Here is a 13,738-nt window from a genome sequence, read left to right as displayed (position 1 = left end):
TCCTCGAATTATTTTCATTTCAATTTTTTTCTCTCTAACTACAACTTGTTTCCATTCTGCACTCTTACTATTTCTCCCTCATCCAGACACACAAAGCCAATTTTCTTGTCAATGGTCATCTCACATCCTTTTTCTCTACACTTAAAATACCTGCATCCTCTCTCCACCTTTAGCAATCTTTGCTAGTTAGTTGTGGGTAGGGTAGTTGTTGTTGAATTTTTTTCAGTTTTATCTCTAGAGTTTCACTAATTTTGTATTTCAAATATCAACTTTTATTGGTCCCCTCTCCTACACTTTTTTAATAATCTCAAATTATTAATTTTGCCTTCTCATAGCCTGTTTTTCTCATTTTTGTCTTTCTTCTATATCTTTTTCATCCTGCCATTTTATTTTTCTTTATTCTTCTATTTTTCTTTTTTATTTTTACTTACATCTCAAATTTTAATTTTCCCTCTCTTAGCCTGGTCTTTGTTCTTCACTCTTAGTATTCCCTCTCCCCCTATCACTTCAAAACAACTTCCCACACCTACAGACATCTTTTAAGCATTTCTTTGTTTCTTTTCTCCCTCTTACTCCCATTACACCTATATTAATTTTAGCTCATTTGTCATTGATAGTACTGTGGTGGATCTTTCCTTCTAATTTGGCTTATATTTTTATTAACTATTTACTATTTTTCCTTCCTATTTCTTTATCTCTATTTTATATTATTTTAATTTCTATTTAAGCTTAATACTATACACTTCCCTTCTCATGCTACATTCCACATTATTCATACCTTTTTTGATTCATGATGTAAATTTTATATTCTTTCTTCACATTGTTCCAACTCCCAACAAATTAGTGCTACTCCCTCTACCCTCTCAAAATAATTTTTCTTTCAGTAGGTCATCTCATATCCATTCTCCTTTCCTATAATAGTTTTAATCTCTTTACACCCCTATAAATACTGGGTCATTTGCTATTGATAGTGGGAGTGTGGGGGGAGTATTTTTGTGGGTGTGGGTTCCTTTCCTGGGCTTTGTGGTTTTCTTCTGGCAGCAATGGCACAACAGCATACAACACGTGGTGGGCATAGTGACCCTCAGTCAACCAGCTGGAGGGAAGGACCCACCAAAGAACAATGCAAAAACAATCAAAACCCAGTTACATTCAGGGAGCCAACATAAATGTCATAGAGTGCATCTCAAGAGCATCAAGTTCAGGAGATCAAGGAGACTACACCACTCAAGGCTCTCAATTAAAATGGAAGGCCAAATAAGGAGTTTCCCAGACAAAAGAAGGCTAAAAGAATACACCTCCAGCAAAGCAGCACAGCAAGATATGCTAAAGGGACTGCTTTAAGAAGAGGAAGAAAAACAGTGAGAGAGAGGGGAACACAGGTACAAAGGGAGTAAAATGGCAATGAATAAGTACCTATAAATAATAACCATAAATGTAAATGGATTCAGTGCTTCATTCAAAAGACAGATCCACTGGCCAAGATGGAGGCATAGGTAGAAACCCTTCACTTCCTCGCATAACCAAAAGGAGGATAAAAACCAATCTAAAATCAATAAACAACCAGATTTGCCAGAAAATCAAACTGCTTGGAACTCCTAATACCAAAGAATTAAAGAAACAGTCAAGCAGAACAACCATACCAGTGTGCTGAGACAAAGAAATATGGCCCAAATGAAAGAACAAAGCAAAACTTCAGAAAGAGAGCTAAGTGATGAGGAGATAGCTGGCCTATCTGATGGAGAATTTAAAGCCCTGGTAATCAAAATGCTCAGAGTTGATTGAGTTTGGTTGAAAAATGAAACAACAAATGAAAGATACCCAAAATGAAATAAAGCATAATATTCAGGGAACCAACAGTGATGGGAAGGAAACCAGGACTCAAAGCAATAATTTGGAACAAAAGGAAAAAATAAACATCCAACTGGAACAGAATGAAGACACAAGAATTCAAAAATGTGAAAAGACTTATGAACCTCTGGGACAGACTGAAATGTTCCAATGTCCAGATTATAGGGGTTCCAGAAGGAGAAGAACAACAGCAAAACTTGAAATTGAAAACTTATTTGAACAGATCATGAAGGAAGAGTTCCCCAATCTGGTGAAGAAAATAAACTTCCAGGATGTCCAGTAAGCCTAGAGAGTTCCAGAGAAGATGGACCCAAAGAGGAACACACCAAGGCACATCATCATTAAGTTACCCAAGATTAAAGACAAAGAGAGAATCCTAAAAGCAGCAAGAGGAAAGGAAAGAGTTACCTACCATGGAGTGTCCATAAGGCTATCAGCTGATTTCTCAAAAGAGACCTTGCAGGCAAGAAGGTCTGGAAAGAAATATTTACGGTCATGAAAGGTAAGGACCTACATCCAAGATTACTCTATCCAGCAAAGCTATCATTTAAAATGGAAGGGCAGATAAAGTGCTTCTCAGATAAGGTCAAGTTAAAGGAGTTCATCATCACCAAGCCCTTATTTTATGAAATGTTAAAGGGACTTATCTAAGAAAAAGAAGATAAAAAACATGTATAATAAAATGACAGCAAAGTCACAATTATTTAACACCCACACCTAAAACAAAACCAAAAGAAACAGAGAACTCAAAGAACTTATATGTACAACCCATGGACATGAACTAAGGGGAGAGGAATGCTGGAGGATTGGTGAGTGCAGGTGGAAGGGAGATACAGGGGGAAAAATGGGAAAACTGTAATAGCATAATCAATGAAATATACTTAAAAAAGACATAGGGTAGCTGAATGGATAAGAAAACATGACCTGCACATATGCTGCCTACAAGAGACCCACCTCAGAACAAAAGACATACACATACTGAAAGTAAAGGGTAGGAAAAACTATTCCAAGCAAATGGACAGGAAAAAAAGCTGGAGTAGCAATACTTATATCAGACAAAATAAACTTCAAAACAAATGCCATAAAAAAAGACACAGAAGGACATTTCATAATACTCAAGGGAAGAATCCATCAAGAATACATAAATATTGTAAACATACATGCAGTAAACATAGGAGCACCCAAATACATAAGGAAATTCTTGGATGACTTCAAGAAAGATGTAGACAGCAACACAATTACAGTAGGGGATTTTAACACCCCATGCTCAACAATGGATAGATCTTCCAAAAAATATATCAACAAGGGTATTGTGGAACTGAATGATACCTTAGGTCAAATGGACTTAACTGATATATATATATAGACTCTTTCTTCCCAAAGAAGCAAAATACACATTCTTTTCAAGTGCACATGGAACATTTTCAAACATACATCACATGATAGGACAGAAAATAAGCCTAAACAAATTCAAGAAAATTAAAATGATATCAAGCATTTTCTTAGACCATTAGGGCTTGAAAGTAGAAAGCAAACTCAAGGAAAAAATTCAAAAATATTCAAACTCATGGAGACTGAATAGCATGCTAGTAAACAATGAATGGGTCAAAAATGAGATCAAGGAGGAAATCAAAAAGTTTTTGGAAACAAATGAAAATTAACTCACAACAACAAAAAATTTATGGGACACAGCAAAGGCTGTCCTGAGTGGGAAGTTCATAGCAATACAGGTCTGCCTAAAAAGGATAGAAACATTTCAAATAAATGACCTATCCCTATATCTACAAAAACTGGAGAAACAGCAACAAAGAAAGCCCAGAGTGAGTAGCAGGAAGGCAATAATCAAGATCAAAGCAGAATTAAATGACATAGAGATGAAAAGCACAATTCTAAGTATGAGTAAATCCATGAGCTGGTTCTTTGAAAGATAAACAAAATCGACAAGCCTTTAACCAGATTCATCATGAAAAAAGGGAAAGAACCCAAATAAACACAATTATAAATGAAAGAAGAGAGATTACAACTGATACCACAGAAATACAAAGGATTGTAAGAAATTACTATGAAGAACTATATGTGAAGAAATTTGACAACTTGAGTGAAATGGAAAAATTTCCAGAAAAATATAATCTTCCACAACTGAATCAAGAGAAAGCAGAAAGCCTGAACAGACCAATAACAGCTGATGAAATCAAAGCAATAATCAAAAACACTCCTGGCACACAAAAGCCCTGGACTGGCCAGGTTCACAGGAGAATTTTATAAAACATTTAAGGAAGAGCTAACCCCTATCCTTCACAGACTATTCCAAAAAATCCAAGAAGAGGGAAGACTCTCAAACTCTTTTTTATGAAGCCAGTATTATCCTAATCCCAAAACCAGATAAAGTCACAACAAAGAAAGAAAACTTCAGGCCAATATTGCTGATGAACATAAACGCTAAAATCCTCAACAAAATATTGGCAAACCACATCCAGCAATACATTGAAAACATCATATAGCATGATCAAGTGGGATTCATCTCAGGGATGCAAAGATGGTACAATATTCACAAATCAACAAATGTAATATATCACATAAAGAAAATGAAAGACAAAAATCACATAATTATATCAATGGATGCTGAAACAGCATTTGATAAAGCACAACACCCATTAATAATAAAACACTCAGTAAAGTGGAAGTAGAAGGAGCATACCTCAACATAATAAAAGCCATATATGAGAAACCTATAGCCAACGTCACATTCAATGGGCAAGATTAAAAGCTTTCCCACTAAGATCAGGAAGAAGACAAGGGTGTCTGCAATGACCACTTCTGTTCAACATAGTATTAGAAGTCCAGAACATGGTGATAGGACAAGAAGAAATAAAAGGTATCAAAATTGGAAAGGAGGAAGTAAAACCATCATTGTTTGCAGATGGCACGATAGTGTCCATAGAAAACCCTATAGATGCCATCAAAAAACTACTTGACCTAATAAGTGAGTTTTGGAAAGCAATGGGATACAAAGTCAATATTCAGAAATTGAATGCATTTTTGTACACCAACAATGAAATATCAGAAACAGAAGCCAGGAAAAATATCCCACTTGCTATAGCAACAAGAAAAATAAAGTATCTAGGAATAAACCGATCCAAAGAGGTAAAATACCTGTACTCAGAAAACTACAGTACACTGAAGAAAGAAATTAAGGAAGACACAAATAAATGGAAGCATATACACTATTCATGGATTGGAAGAATTCTCACTATCAAAATGTCCATACTACCTAAAGCAATTTATAGATTCAAAGTAGTCCTTATTAAAATAACAATGACATATTTCACAGATATAGAATGAACATTTCAAAAATTTATATGGAACTATAAATGGCCCCGAATAGCCTCAGCAATCTTGAGAAATAAGAACAAAGTAGGAAGGATCACAATATCTGACATCAAAATATATTACAAGGCCACAGTAATCAAAACAGTTTGGAACTGGCAGAAGAACAGACATATAGATCAATGGAACAGAATGGAGAGCCCAGAAATAAACCTAAGTCTCTGTGGTCAATAAATATTCAACAAAGGGGGCAGGAGCATAAAATGGAGTAAAAATGGCCTCTTCAACAAATGGTGTTGGGAGATCTGAACAGCTACATGCAAAAAAAAAAGAAAAAGAAAAAGAAACTCTATCACCAACCTACACCATACACCAGAATAAACTCAAGATGAATTAATAAGTTAAATATGTTACAACATCATAAAAGCCCTAGAGGAGAACATAGGCAGGAAAATCTCTGATATTCCATGCGGTAATATTTTCACCGATATGTCCCCTAGACCAAGGGACATAAAGGAAAGAATAAGCAAATGGGATCTCATCAAAATAAAAAGCTTCTGCATGGCTAAAGAAAACAGCATTAAAATAAAAAGGAAGCCAACTGTATGGGAAAATATATTTGTCAATGATATCTCAGACAAGGGTTTGATACCCAAAATATATAAAGAACTGACATGACTCAATTCCAGGAAGACAAACAATCCAATTAAAATAGCCAAAGGACCTGAATAAACACTTCTACAAGGAGGACATACAGAGGACCCAGAGACATATAAAATAATTCTCAGCCATCACTAGCCATCAGAGAGATGCAAATTAAAACCCCAATGAGATACCACTTCACAGCGGTAAGAATGGCCATCATAAACAAATCAATAAACAACAAGTGCTAGGCTCTTTATTCTGTTCCATTGATCTATATGTCTGTTCTTATGCCAGTATGAGGCTGTCTTCATTACAGTGGACTTATAGTATAGTTTCATATCAGGTAGTGTAATGCCTCCAACTTTGTTCTTCTTTCTCAAGATTGCCTAGGCTATTTGGAGTCTTTTTTAGGTCCATATAAATCCACTGCAGTATTTGACAATGATGACCACACCCTTCTTCATTTATTTTTGGAGAGAGGTGAAGGGAGGGAGAAAGAGAGAGAGAAGCATCAGTGTGTGGTTGCCTTGTGTGCCCCTCTTGGGGACCTGGCCCCCAACCCCAGGCATTTGCCCTCACTGGGAATTGAAACAGCAACCTTTTTAAAAATATATAGTTTATTGATTATGCTATTACAGTTGTCCCATTTTTCCCCTTCATTCCCCTCCACCCTGCACACCCTCTCCCACCCACATCCCCCACTTTGGTTCATGTCCATGTGTCATACTTATAAGTTCTTTAGCTTCTACATTTTCCATACTATTCTCACCCTCCCCCTGTCTATTTTCTACCTGCCATCTGTGCTACTTATTCTCTGTACCTTTCCCCCCTCTCTCCTCCTCCCACTCCCCTGTTGCTAACCCTCCATGTGATCTCCATTTCTGTGGTTCTGTTCCTGTTCTAGTTGTTTGCTTAGTTTGTTTTTGTTTTAGGTGTGGTTCTTAATAATTGTGAGTTTGCTGTCATTTTACTGTACATGTCTTTTAACTTATTTTTCTTAGATAAGTCCCTCTAACATTTCATATAATAAGGGCTTGGTGATGATGAACTCCTTTAACTTGACCTTATCTGGGAAGCACTTTATCTGCCCTCCCATTCTAAATGAAAGCTCTGCTGGATAGAGCAATCTTGGATGTAGGTCCTTGCCTTTCATGACATGGAATACTTCTTTCCAGCCCTTTCTGGCCTGTAAGGTCTCTTTTGAGAAATCAGCTGACAGTATGATGGGAAGTGTATCCTTATCTCTTGCTGCTTCTATAATTTTCTCTTTAATTTTAATCTTGGGTAATGTAATTATGATGTGCCTTGGTGTGTTCTTCCTTGGGTCCAACTTCTTTGGAAATCTCTGAGCTTCCTGGACTTCCTGGAAGTCTATTTCCTTTGCCAGATTGGGGAAGTTCTCCTTTATTATTTGTTCAAATAACTTTTCCACTTGTTGTTCTTCCTCTTCTCCTTCTGGTACCCCTATAATTCAGATGTTGGAATGTTTAAAGATGTCCTGGAGGTTCCTAAACCTCTCGTCATTTTTTTTTTTGAATTCTGGTTTCTTCCTTCTTTTCTGTTTGATTGTTCCTTTCTTCCTTCTGGTCCACTCCATTGATTTGAGTCCCAGTTTTCTTACCATTGCTATTGGTTCCCTGTACATTTTCCTTTATTTCACTTAGCTAGCCCTCATTTTTTCATCTAATGTGCAACCAAATTCAACCAATTCTGTGAGCATCCTTATCACCAGTGCTTTGAACTGTGCATCTGATAGGTTGGCTATCTCTTTGTTGCTTAGTTGTATTTTTTCTGGAGCTTTGATCTGTTCTTTTTGGGCCATTTTTTTTTGTCTTGACGTGCCAGTTACGTAGTGAGGGCAGAGCCTTAGGCATTCACCAGGGTGAGTTGCTGGGTTGTGACCAGCGACCGTTTTACTTGCAGGCCCATGCTCAACTCACTGAGCTACACCAGCCAGGGTGAAAAGGTTTATTTTTAATTATATTTTATTGGATATACTATTACAGTTGTCCTGATTTTCCCCCCTTTGGCCCCCTTCACCCAGGACCCACCTCTCACTCAGGCAATCTCCACACCATTGTTCATGTCCAGGGGTCTTGCATGTAAATTCTTTGGCTACTCCATTTCCTATACTGTACTTTACATCCCCATGGCTATTCTGGAACTACCTATTTGTAGTTCTTAATCCCCTCACCACTTCACCCAATCACCAGAGCCCCCTCCCATCTGGCAACCATCAAAACGCTCTCCATATCCATGGTTCTGTCTCCGTTTTTCTTGCATGTTTAGTTTTTTATATTCAGTTGTTGATAGATACGTAGTTTTTGCCATTTTATTGTTCATAATTTTGATTTTCCTTTTCTTAAATAAGTCCCTTTTCCATTTCATATAATAATGGTTTGGTGATGATGAAATCAATTTTTTTCTTGTCTGGGTGATTCTTTATCTGCCCTTCAATTCTAAGTAATAGCTTTGCTGGGCAGAGTAAACTTCATTGTAGGTTCCTTCTTTTCATGACTTTGAATATTCCTTGCCAATCCCTTCTAGCCTGCAAAGTTTCTTTTGAGAAATCAGCTGACAGTCTTATGGGTACTTCCCTGTAAGTAACTAACTTCTTTCCTCTTACCTCTTTTAAGATTATCTCTTTATATTTAATCTTTGGCATTTTAATTAAGATGTGTCTTGGAGTGGGCCTCTTTGCATCCATCATAGTTGGGACTCTCTGTGCTTTCTGGACCTGTATGTTTACTTCCTTCACCAAGTTAGGGAAGTTTTCTTTCATTGTGATTTTCAAATAGATTTCCAATTTCTTGCTCTTGTCTTCTTCTGGCACCCCTGTGATATGAATATTGAACCTCTAGAAGTTGTCCCAGAGGCTGTTTATACTATCCTCATTTTGAGGGGATTCTTTTTTCTTCTTGTTCTGATTGGCTGTCTTTTGGTTCCTTATATTCCAAATCATTTATTTGGTTCTTGCTTCGTACACTCTATTGTTGTTTCCCTGTAAATTATTCATTTCAATTAGTGTGTCCTTCATTTTTGACTGGGTCTTTTTTATGCTGCTGAGGTCCTTACAAATTTCCTTGCCCATCCTTATAACCAGTGTTTTAAACTGCACCTGATAGGTTGTTTTTCTCCATTTTGTTTAGCTCTTTTTCTGGAGTTTTGATCTGTTCTTTCATTTGGGCCATGTTTGTCTCCTCACTTTGGCAGCCTCCTTATATTTGTTTCTATGTATTTGGTAGAGCTGGTATGACTCTATGTCTTGGTAGGATGGCCTAATGAGGTAGGCATCCTGTAGGCTCCAATGGTACAGCCCCCCCTATCACCTAATCTGGATACTCAAGGTGTGCCCTTCATGTGGTCTGAGTACACCCTCTCCTTTAGTTGAGCCCTGGTTGCTGTTGGCAGGTCAATGAGAGGGATTTATCCAGGCCAGTCACCTGCAATGATTGACTGTGGCCCCTGACCACAAACTTCCACCCTCTGTGGAGGATCAGCTTTGTAAGGACAGTGTTGTGATTCTCCAACATGGTCTATAGCTCTCCAATAGGTGCAATTGCCCTGGGGTGTCTTAGGTGGTAGAGGCCATAGTCTGCTCCCACCTGCGTTTTTCCCAGGACCATGTGACCTGAGATATAAAGCAATCTGAGATGGCTGCTACTTATGCTGGGCTTGGAGACTCCCAGATGAAGACAAGCTGTGAATCTAGGCTGGCTATTGTTAATACCAGGCTTGAAGCCCACTAAGGCCAGCTGTTGCTTGTTTGATAGAATTTAGGAAGTTGTGAAGCATGACCCAAGACCAGCTATTCATATGGGAAAGAAGCTTGGGTGGGCCTGTAAGTTGGGTGGGGCAGAGTCTCTGAGGATCTCCAAGGAGGTCAAACAGTGTTAGCCAGTTTGATAGAGTCTCAGATATGGCACCAGCTTGCAGGCTCTGTGGGGAGAGGGTTTAGAAAAGTGACAATGGCCTCTAGTTGCCTTGATGCCAGATACTTCAGTTCCTCCCTTTCTGTCACTGGTGCCTTTCAAGTTTCCACCCCAGTCCTGGAGCTCAGAGGGAGTGGGTCTGAGTAGGTGAGTCTGTGTGTGTGTGTTCTTTAAGAGGAACTGCTTAGGACTTCAGAATTTTCTTTCACTGAGTCAATCCCCATTGGTTTTTGCAGCCAGAAGTTGTGGGGACTTATCTTCCTGGCACTAGTACCCTGGGCTGGGCAGCCTGGTGTTGGGCTGGGACTCCTCAGTCCTCCTTAATTTTTATTCACCACACGTGGGTGAGGAACCAGCCTTCTCCACCTCTGTACCTCTTCTACCAGTCTGGATAGATGTGGTTTCTTTAATCTTGCAGTGGTCAGACTTCCACTCAACTCAATTTATGAGAGTTCTGAATGATGGTTATTCTATATTTTAGTTGTAATTTTGTTGTGGTTGTGCAAAGAGGTGAGCCATGTCTGCCTATGCCACCACCTAGACTAGAAATCCTGTTACTGAAGGCTTTGATTTAAAGGGTTCTTTTGCCACAAGGAAATTAGGGGAGCTAAGTCCCAAGGTTCCACTCCAGTGACCCCATCCTGAGATCATGGTTTTTACTTAGATTTTGTTCTGGCACTTGCAGAAGGACAAAGCAAAGATTAAAAGGATATTAAAAAAAGGAAGACCTAATGAGAAGTCTTTCAGGCTTCTTCAGGCAGCAGAAAAGGATGTCAACAGCCCTTCACTCTGCCTCTTCACTTGTTCTATTCACTAAATCAGCCATAAAATTAATCAGTATTGGTGGAGTTTTTGGGCTGTGGCCAGCAGGCTTGCTGGGCAATAATTCTGTCAACTTTCTATTCCAAGCAACTGTCTCTGAGACTTCCAAAAACTAAACACAGGAAAACCACACCAGCCACAGGCTTCGTTAACCAATAAATCCTTGATAGAAAGCAGGGTTTTACATGGTTGTTTCTGGTACAAAACTCCCCCAAAGGAAGGGGACAGTTATACTTAAAATTCCCATCAGACTTGTTAAAGATGCTCTTATCCTTCACAATTCACTTCAGAGTTTGGGTCAGACCATATTCCTACCAATAATATAAAATACCAGAAGGGATATTTAGAAGATCTTGGCAAGAAATGTATAAGTAAATGTAAAAGCACAGGCATTGATATTTTGAGAAGTAATATTAACTGGCCTCAATAGAATAGAAAGTAAATTATTTACACTACTAAGAATCTAGGGCAGAGTTGGCCATTTAAGGGAGGGAGGAACAACCATCTGCTGCTGTAGCTACAAGTGATTAGCTTACATGCCACATGCCAAGGCTTGAACTACAGGCAAAAATATGAATTACAGCCAGATACAGCCCCAGAAAGTTCTACCTTGGAGGTCTGTAAAGGGTGAATAAAACTGCACCCTTTTTATTTGCAACTGTAATTGCTAATTTTTACATCATGCAACTTTTCAAAGGAAGTTCTCTCCTTTATAAAGAATAGGAAGCAAGCAAAATACTTTAAATTACTTTACTTCTACCATGTTTCCCTTATGAAATCCATTCCTCATCCATTCACCCTGGGCTAAGGAGACTCTACAGTGGATGAATTCCCTAATTATTCAGCTGCCTTCAGGGACACCCAAACACACATGAAATCTAATTAACCACTTTACCCTTCCTTAATCACAATGCCAAAATAGATTCTTTTGATCAAATTGCTTACTACCATCCTACTAAACTCAAAGCTTGAAATGTTTCCCATCTTTTGCTCCCACATCTGGTGTGTCCTTCAAATTTGCCTTTTCTTTAGGTACATCTCTTGATTTGTCCTCCTACTCTGCCCTTCCTCTGCTCTGCCCTATGATAGGCTTCATTCTCTCATGCTCCTGACTTCTGGATTCCCTCTAACTTTTCTCATGTTGCACTGAACTCATCTTTCTCACCTACCATTTTAATAAATCAGTTAATTCCCCTTCTTTTCAAGGAATGGCAATGATTTCTGGTTTCTTATGGCATCAAAGCCCCTGCGTGGCAGCCCTGTTACTGTAACTTCACTCACTGTATCAAGCACCAACTTAATGCTTGTGTTTAGAACACTAATTTCTGCCTTTGAATCTGCTAAAACAATTTCCTTTGCTTGGAATGCTCCTTGAGACCTCCTCAACACTCCTACCACTCCATATATGTAAAGCCAATCTCAAATTTCTATCCCCCCATGAAAATTATCTAATAATACTAATGAGATGACTGGAAATGTAATTAAAAACCAATGAGCTAAACAACAAAAAGAGTGAGATGAGCAGGAGGATTCTCAGTCTTCTTACTGGTGGTCTTATTGTTAGTTTCTTCAGTAATGCTTTTTTCACATGTGTCTCATTTTCTATTTCAATATGATCATTTTATTTCAAGATGGCACTCTCTACCTGGATCTTCTGTTCTCAGCCTTGGTTGTGTAATTAGAATCATTTTGGGTAGTTTCAAAAATTCTAGATACCCAGCTTGTACTCCAGATTGTTAAATTGAAATCTCTGGGTATGGTGAATCCCAGGTATCAGTATTTTTAAATTTATTCTAGGTGATTCCAAAGTTTAGAACTACCAGTCCAGATAATCACTATAATCTGCCAGATTTTCTCAACCTTTTGCTTCTCTAAATTGTACCACGTTTTACTACTACTTAAATTTTCAGCTCTAAGTGTTTCATTCTTTTACTCAAGATCTTTCAATGGTATAGCTGTATCTCTATCTCGTCTTTGTATCTCTATCTGTATCTATCTGTATAGCATTATATCTGTATCATCTATATCTATACCTATATTTATTTATATCTATCTAAATATACATAAACATGTATATATATACTATATTAAATGAAAATATAGGTTAGAGAAGAATATGGTATATTTAAATATAAATTTTACATTTTTATTAGTTTTCTATTGCTATATAACAAACTTCCACAAACTTAGCAGTTTAAACGTAGCAGCTTAAAACAACACAAATTTATTGCCATATTTTTCAAGAGTCCAAGCATGATTTAACTGCTGCTAAAGGTCTCTAAGACATAAGTTTGATTATCAATCAGGTATGGTAAGGCCAACAGATAGGGGATGATAGCCATTAAAAGGATAATTTTTTACTGCAGGTCCTAAGAGGAGGGGCACAGCATGCAACATAGGGAAGCTCCAGGATCAGTCAGGAGACAGAGGGAGTGAGTAGAAAACATGGGCAAGAGCTTTTACTGTAGTTTTCATGGGAAACACAATGCAACAGAGTAATCAGGTTTAAGATTGGCTAGTTTGAACTATTTCAGAGGGCTCTGAGGTACAGGAGCTCTCACTAGTTTTCTGGTACTAAGGTCTGGGATGATTAGGGCAGAGGAATATTACCCTAATATTAGGGGTGTAGAAGCCAGATTGATAGGATAGTTCAGATATGGGGTCTGGATTGGTTGAATTGCATATGAAAGGCACCATTCTGGATAAGTTATTTGCTATCTGTAAGAACTAGCTATCCCTGAGAAAGGCAGTCTCTCCCAAGACAGGAAGCCCCAAATGCCAAAGCATCAAGAATACATACAGAAAATAAGAAAATATAATTGATACACTTACTGTGTTAAAGTCACAGTATCAAACAAGGCTGTGACCTAAGCTCACTACTTATTGGCAGAATTCAATTCCTTGTAGTTCTAAGATGGAGGTCTCTCTCTCTTGCTGGCTCACCACTAGACATCACTTTCAGCTCCCAGAGGGTGCTCTCAGCTCCTAGCCACATGGTCCTCTCACAGCACAAAGATTATCCTTCAAAACCAGGTGGAAATTCTTATATAATGTAACCTATGTAACTATCTCATCACCTCTGCCATATAATTTAATTGAGGGAGTGACAGAACATCATATTCACAGATCTTCAAAAATTCAAGGGGAGAGAATTATACAGG

The sequence above is a fragment of the Phyllostomus hastatus genome, unplaced genomic scaffold (genome assembly GCF_019186645.2).
Source record: "Phyllostomus hastatus isolate PE091 unplaced genomic scaffold, TTU_PhHast_1.1 phas_scaffold_28, whole genome shotgun sequence".
Taxonomy (NCBI): domain Eukaryota; kingdom Metazoa; phylum Chordata; class Mammalia; order Chiroptera; family Phyllostomidae; genus Phyllostomus; species Phyllostomus hastatus.
This window is presented reverse-complemented; position numbering follows the sequence as displayed.